This window comes from Heptranchias perlo, chromosome 31 (genome assembly GCF_035084215.1).
Source record: "Heptranchias perlo isolate sHepPer1 chromosome 31, sHepPer1.hap1, whole genome shotgun sequence".
In the NCBI taxonomy this organism is placed as follows: Eukaryota; Metazoa; Chordata; class Chondrichthyes; order Hexanchiformes; family Hexanchidae; genus Heptranchias; species Heptranchias perlo.
Genome location: NC_090355.1, coordinates 19,276,747 through 19,283,279, shown reverse-complemented (window position 1 = coordinate 19,283,279; position 6,533 = coordinate 19,276,747). Strand labels below are relative to the sequence as shown.

Here is a 6,533-nt window from a genome sequence, read left to right as displayed (position 1 = left end):
CCACAGTCCATTTGGATTGTCATTTTCTCAAAGCAGTTGAAGAGGCTGGTCAGGTAGGATATTCCCCTTCAATTCATGTTGACTGCTGTTTACTAGATTGTTTTGTTCAGATGATCCTTAAGTTTACTCCTGACGATCAATTCCATTATTTTACATGGAATGGAAAACTAATGGGTTCTGTGTCTGTTTTGTCACACTTTTTGAATATGAGGACCATGTTAGCCTATTTCCAAGATACAGGTATCTCCCTAGTGTTCATTGAATACCTCATAATGATTGTTAGTGCCTCACAAATCTTCCTGCTAGTCTCCCTCAGCACTCTGGGATTAATACCATCCATCCCAGATGATTTATTTGTTTTGAGCCCTTTTAGCCTTTCAAGGACTTTCAACTCTTTTATATCAAAGTCATTGATTTTCCTTAGGATATTTTTGTTTCGGGAGGACATATTGTTTATTTGTGAATTCTAGGAGGAAGTAATCATTTAGAATATTTACTGTTTGTGCTCATCCTCAGATTTGTATCTTATATGGTTTTTACCTCTTCACTGACTGCTCTCTTGTTGTGGTACTGAAATAATATTTTACTGTTGTGTTTAGCTTCAGCTGCTATGCTTTTTTTTCCAGGTCTCTCTTTGCACCTCTGATTACCCTATTAACAGCATTTTCTTGTATTCATCCCTGTGAGCCCCTTCTCCTTTCTCCCATTTTTCCTCTTTTAATCTCACTTTTAATTTGTTTGTTAATCCATTTAGTCATATTTGGTTTGTCTGAGCTTGGTTTTGGGAACATATTATCCTGCATGCTCAGCATTGTATCTCTAAAGGTGTTTAGTCCATTTGTCTTCCACTGAACCTTCCCCAATGTCTTTCCTTTAGTTTTCCCCTAATTTCGTTGAATTTAGCTCTTTTAAAGTTATGTTCCTAGCTCCTGGCTTAGGACTCGTTTTGAATAAACCAAAAGAGTGGCACTGCGCATTAGCCCAAAGCCACCAGCACAAAATTAGCACTACAAGTGCCCTCCGCAAGAAAGGCAAGGCATCACCGATACAAATGGCCTAGTCAATTAAAATTGTCAGTATGATATTAGACAATAATTTAATTGTCCACCAGTTTGGGAAGGCTCCATTGTAATGGTGGACACTGTGTGATCACAGTCCAAGGTCACCCAGGCATGCACAGGGCCTCAGAAGAGCGGCCAGCAGTTGGATCGACCCTCCCTGTGGATCCTGGACCTGTAGATGGCAGTTTTTGCTATGTTTAGGAGCAGACCCACTAGGAGGTCCCCCAATCTACTTGCCCCTTGCCACTGGGTGACCGAAGGTGAAATGTGTAGGGGTGAAATTAAGCCAGAAATTGAGATGCAGCCCCCTCCTGGTCTTGCGTACTTCTGACTCACAGATCATGTTAAACTTTATCATTCTGTGCTTGCTGTCCCCTGGGGTGCTAAGACTTCTGTTTCCATGTACATTTTACAGATAATTAATGAATACCAGTCAAGATGAGCATTGCCTCTTGTGCCCTCCTTGATGCACTGGATCAAAAAGCAGTCATGCATTACATTTATCAACACTGACTCCAATCCACTTGGATTTTCCCAGTTTATAATCGGTTAATTGAAGTTTCCGATTAAAGTACTTTCCCTGCTCTCACATTCCTTTCCTACCTCTTCATACAGCAAACCACATTGGTATGTACCATGGAAGCTTGGGGGCCACATACATAGCTTAATTCCATGATTCTATTAATTTACATATATCTCAAGTTGTTAACAGCTTGGTGTCTGATTTTAGGATTTATCCACCAATGAGGTAACAGCGATAAAAACAGCCCTTCCAAACATCCAAGCCCATAAAATTCAAACAAGACAAACCCACTGAGTAAGGAATATATGTGCAAATTGGCCTGAGTTGCTTGGGTTTTCAGGACTGGACTTTAGGGCTCAGTGCTGCATGTGGCCTTAGAGCTACAGGGTAGGCAGTCCTGACTTGAGAAACACTTCCAAAAAAAAACACAATTCAACCAAAATATATAAAGACTTTAATCCAACCATCCCCCCACGGTTATCTGTCCATACCTGCTTTTAGGGAAAGGGTTGAAGGTTAACATTAAATTGAACGCAGAATATAGCCAACATTTTCCATATATCAATTTAAATAAATTTCCTTTTTGCATATAGGACTATTTTCGACAAGACAATTTCCTTTCTCTAAATCACGTTCCCAAAACCTACATGGCCGCACCACCAGCATTCCTACTGTCAAGCTCTACGGAGATCCACAGTAGCAGATTTCCTATTGTCAGAGTCCGTCCACCCCCCCCCATTCTGTTAAGAACAACACTTGCCGCTTGCTTGCTGTCAGGCTTTAAATCCATGGCCTGAGCACCAACCTGCTCCCAGGGTCTACCATCATGGTCTGGGCTCTCTCCTACTGCTAGAATTCAGTATCCATAGCTTGAGTTCTCTCCTATTGGTAAGGCTGTGCTCTCACGACCTGGCCTGGCCTGGCCAGACCACTCTGCTGTTGCCAGGCTGCTACCCCCCCCCCTTAGCCTAGCACTCGCCTGTTGCCAGGCTCTTCTCCCAAACCCTGGTTAATCTCCTGTTGCTAGGATCCTGGATTCGGGCTGCTTGGGGGTCTGGATGTGCAGGAGGCCCCGTCTCCTAGGAGCGCGCGGAACGCACCAATGAGAGGCGGCGGCGCGCCCCACGTGAGCGGCGGTTGGAGCCGGCGCTCAGAGTGAGGGCTGACTCCCGCACTGTCGGACGCGGTAGGTCAGTTCACTCGCACTCCCGTTAACTGGGGGTTTTATTTTCCTCATCTGCTGCGAAGTGTATGAATTTACATTCTTTAAAATCCAGACTGTCGTCACCGAATTGATTTGGGGGTAAGTTTTGTCTTTATTTTTTAATTAGTATGGTTGAACTGGTTGGAATGTGTGTGTATTTTCCTCTCCGTCTCTCGCGTGGTAGAGTCGGTTCCAGGTCCCATCCGGTGTTGTGCTAAATAGTGAGCTGAATTCCCCCAGGCCTATCTGGGCATGCGCAGATGCGCCCAACGGTGCTTCCTGCCATATATTGTTCCATAGAGGACAGTGATTCTGTTGTGTGTGAAAATTTGTAAGATTTAAAAAAATAACTTTATTTGAATAATGTGATTTGGAGAAGCACGTGAATTTCAGCAGGGGAAACCTAGTGATAGTTCAGCAGCAGCTCGGAAGTTCGAGTTGGGTGGGAGTTTTTTTTTGTAGATGTACTTTGTGGTTAGGCTATTAAAATAATTGTGTTCTGGTGTCTGAGGGATTCGTCGCTTTGTGTGTTTTTCATTAGCAACTGTTGACTTCTGGCATTCAAATGTTGCTGTCTGAAGGTTGGAAGCCGTAGATAACGTTTCTGCCCTAAACTATAAGGATGTGGTGGTTGTTTTTTTTAAAAAAGGAAGTGCTACCATTTAACCCGTGGCTTTTGTTTTGTAACGAAGTTCTTTAGTGTAAATACATTGACATTGAAGAATAAATAAATATTTAAGATGTTATGCACGATGGTATTAAGCGTTTTTATTTCCACCAATTTTTTTTTTAAATGCCCTGGCTTCTAAAAAGCCTCCTTCGTTTATTTGTCTAAAGTGCAAATTATTTCATATTACAATGAAAATTGTCCTAGGTTTACTGAATATGATACCACTGGTGACTGTTTCTTGTGTACGGGCCGATTTATGCCACCACGTTGCAAGAAAACATTTGAGGGAAAAGCGCACAAAACTGCTGCATTTAAAAATCTTTGTCTTATTCTCGCATTCTACTGCATGGGTGAGAAAAATCACGATCGTGGATTTCTCCTGCGCGGAAAAATCTGATTAAATTTCGAACCAGGTTGGACATACAGCTTCTGCAACGACTAGCTGGTAGGTTTTTCTGCCTTTTTAAATCGCGTAATCAACCTGGAAGTTAGCAAAAGTGATCGCCGTGTTGGATTTGCTGGGGTCCACTATTTGGCAGGCTAGTAGCTGAAGGTGCATTGTTCGACATGAACACTTAATACAATACGGCGTCTTCTGATTAAGAATTGAATATTCTTTTTGCAATTGTTATGCAAATATTACAGATTCACATGATCGTTTCACATTTTGGTTTGGTTATTTTTGTCTTTTTGTGCAAATTCCGGTTTGTCGCATTGTCCTTGACCCAAATTTACTTTCCATTTATTCGATGAGAGTAATCATTGTGAGTATATAAAAGGAATATGCTCTAATTTCAGCCATATTTCGTTCACGATTTAAGGCAGTAACATGATGCCAGGTGGAATGCTGTAAATTCACTTCTGTTGCTATGCAGAATCTTTAATCTAGGCATTGTAAAACCGGCCTATCTTGATCTGAATTGCCAGAGCTGTCCAATTAATCGATGCATTATTATTTGTAAATGGACCGCCAAATAAAACTATAATATTTTCTTTCAGTTCTGTAAAATTGCATTAAATTTAGAATATAAAACGCAGAGCAATATACCTACGATGCCTTTGCGCAGAATATTTATAGCTTGCATGTAAGTGAAACGTTTCCGTGTCAGGTGCAGGGTGTACAGTACTGACTCACTCCAGTTCTTTTTGTGATCTGTGAAACTTACGCAGGTCTCTGGGGAACCCGGATGTTTCCTCCGAGATTACGGGTGACACTAGCTCGATGGCATTGGACCGCTAGGCAATGTCGAAAGTCCTTTTTTAAATACAACTGCAGTAGGTTCAAATCGGTTTCTATTGTGCTCAAGGCATCGAAATCCAGGCCACGCACAGATGTTGCACCCTTACTTTATTTTAAGATCTACATCCTATGTTTAAACACTGTTTTGCCTCCCTGTAGGAATAGATTTCTTCTGAATTGACTACAGTGTTAGAATGACACTAGATGCTGAACAATTAAGTAGTTGTATTTTGAAACTGTTTAAAATATTTTAGGTTGATAAACTTTAAAAAATACTAGTGTATATTCTGGGACTCAGTGATCTGTACAGAAGCTGTTTCAGGTGTGGCCCATAGCTTTGTATTTTTAATTTAACTGAATTTGTCAAGTTTACTATTTGTAGAAACCAATCTGTTTACAGTAAAATAGAAATGGTGTATAGGTATATTGGGAGAGAGTTTGTCTCCTTTTCCAGCGGCTTTGGATCATTCAAATTTGGGCATTGTGCTTGTTCTGGTTTGGAACAGTGGGTTTCCAAAAGGTAACTGAGCATTGCTTAAAAGATGTTGACTTTCAGTGTTTAATCTTGAGCACAATTCACAATAGGGCCTGTATGCCGGAATGTAGTGTCCAGTTTGGAATATGACACCTGGGGAAATGCTTTCCCTTAGTTTTTTGGTATTAATCAAAGTGGAGAATGCAGCAATTTCCATTTTGGATAACCACTGTCTGTATTAAGCACTTATAAATGCAGAATGAAGTTCCCTCTACTCAACTCTAGTGATGTCTTAACCCCAGCCTTAGAAAACCCTATATACCCTACTGAAGCAGTGTGACATTTTTCCATTTCCTGCTTTGCATTCCCATGATCTCTGAATGAGAGTGCCAGTTTAGTGCTGACTTATGCTATGGAGCTGGATTAAGAATGTTGAAATTCACTTCAAATAGGATCTTTGTACAACAGTAGACCGACACCTATCAGCCTGAGCTGGACTTGACCCTGTAAAATGATAATGTCTCTCCCACCCCTGCCCCCCATCCCAAAAAGAAAGCACTTCCAGACTGTACTCATGGGGTTGACCAGTCAGTGCTGTGCTCCAGAATGGACAACATACCATTGTTTCTCCGCCATTGAGTGTATTTCAGGTAATATTCCATTGATGTTGAATTCTATATTAGTCTTTTTTTAAATACACTGTCCTGTAGAAGTCATTTAATGTTTCTGTATCATGAGAACTTCTTGTCATTTACACAAAAATGGCATCACTTTTATTGCACTTGAGTGGGGGTGAACTAGGGACATAAGAAGGCAAGGTCAGAAAGTTGGAAGTAGGCTGTTGTGATAGACTGGATGTGGAGTTTGAAGCTCATTTCAGGGTAAAACAGGACACGAGGTTGGACTCAGCAAGGGTGATTCAATCGGCGCTGAAGGTGCACAGCTTTTGGTGGGCGCTAAATAGACCAGCCTCAGTCTTGCCAACGTTGAGCTAAGGGAGACTTTGTCGAACAGCCTGCCAGACAACACAGTAGTCACGAGTCAGAAGTGGTCGTGGAGCGATAGTCGGTTGTCAACAATTGACATGGGAAGCTGACTAATCAAAGCTTGCTAATCAAATTTTTTTTTAGGCATATCAGTGAAAAGTAACTTTTTTTTCTTAAACTACTTGCAGTGTGTGTACAAGGAAAAATACAGGAAAGGCCTGAACATATATTTTCCTGGGAATTATATTATAAAAATGAAATATATATATAAAAAATTTTTTTTGCTACATTTCAGAAGATGACCCTGATAGCCCAGCTAGTAAATAGACTTCATGGTGTGATTCTGATCCACACAGAGCAGGAAGGTCAAAATT

At 41.1% G+C, this 6,533-nt stretch overlaps 1 protein-coding gene across 3 annotated transcripts in view; it reads left to right on the top strand.

Moving 5' to 3' along the window:
* The first annotated feature begins 2,750 nt into the window (after window positions 1–2,750).
* The window catches only part of strbp (spermatid perinuclear RNA binding protein), a 139,955-nt gene continuing 136,172 nt past the window's right edge, over window positions 2,751–6,533 (top strand). For all 3 annotated transcript variants that reach the window (XM_067969683.1, XM_067969684.1, XM_067969681.1), the window contains exon 1: window positions 2,751–2,887. The gene's annotated coding sequence lies outside the window, so the exon portion shown is untranslated. The remainder of the gene's footprint in view (window positions 2,888–6,533) is intronic.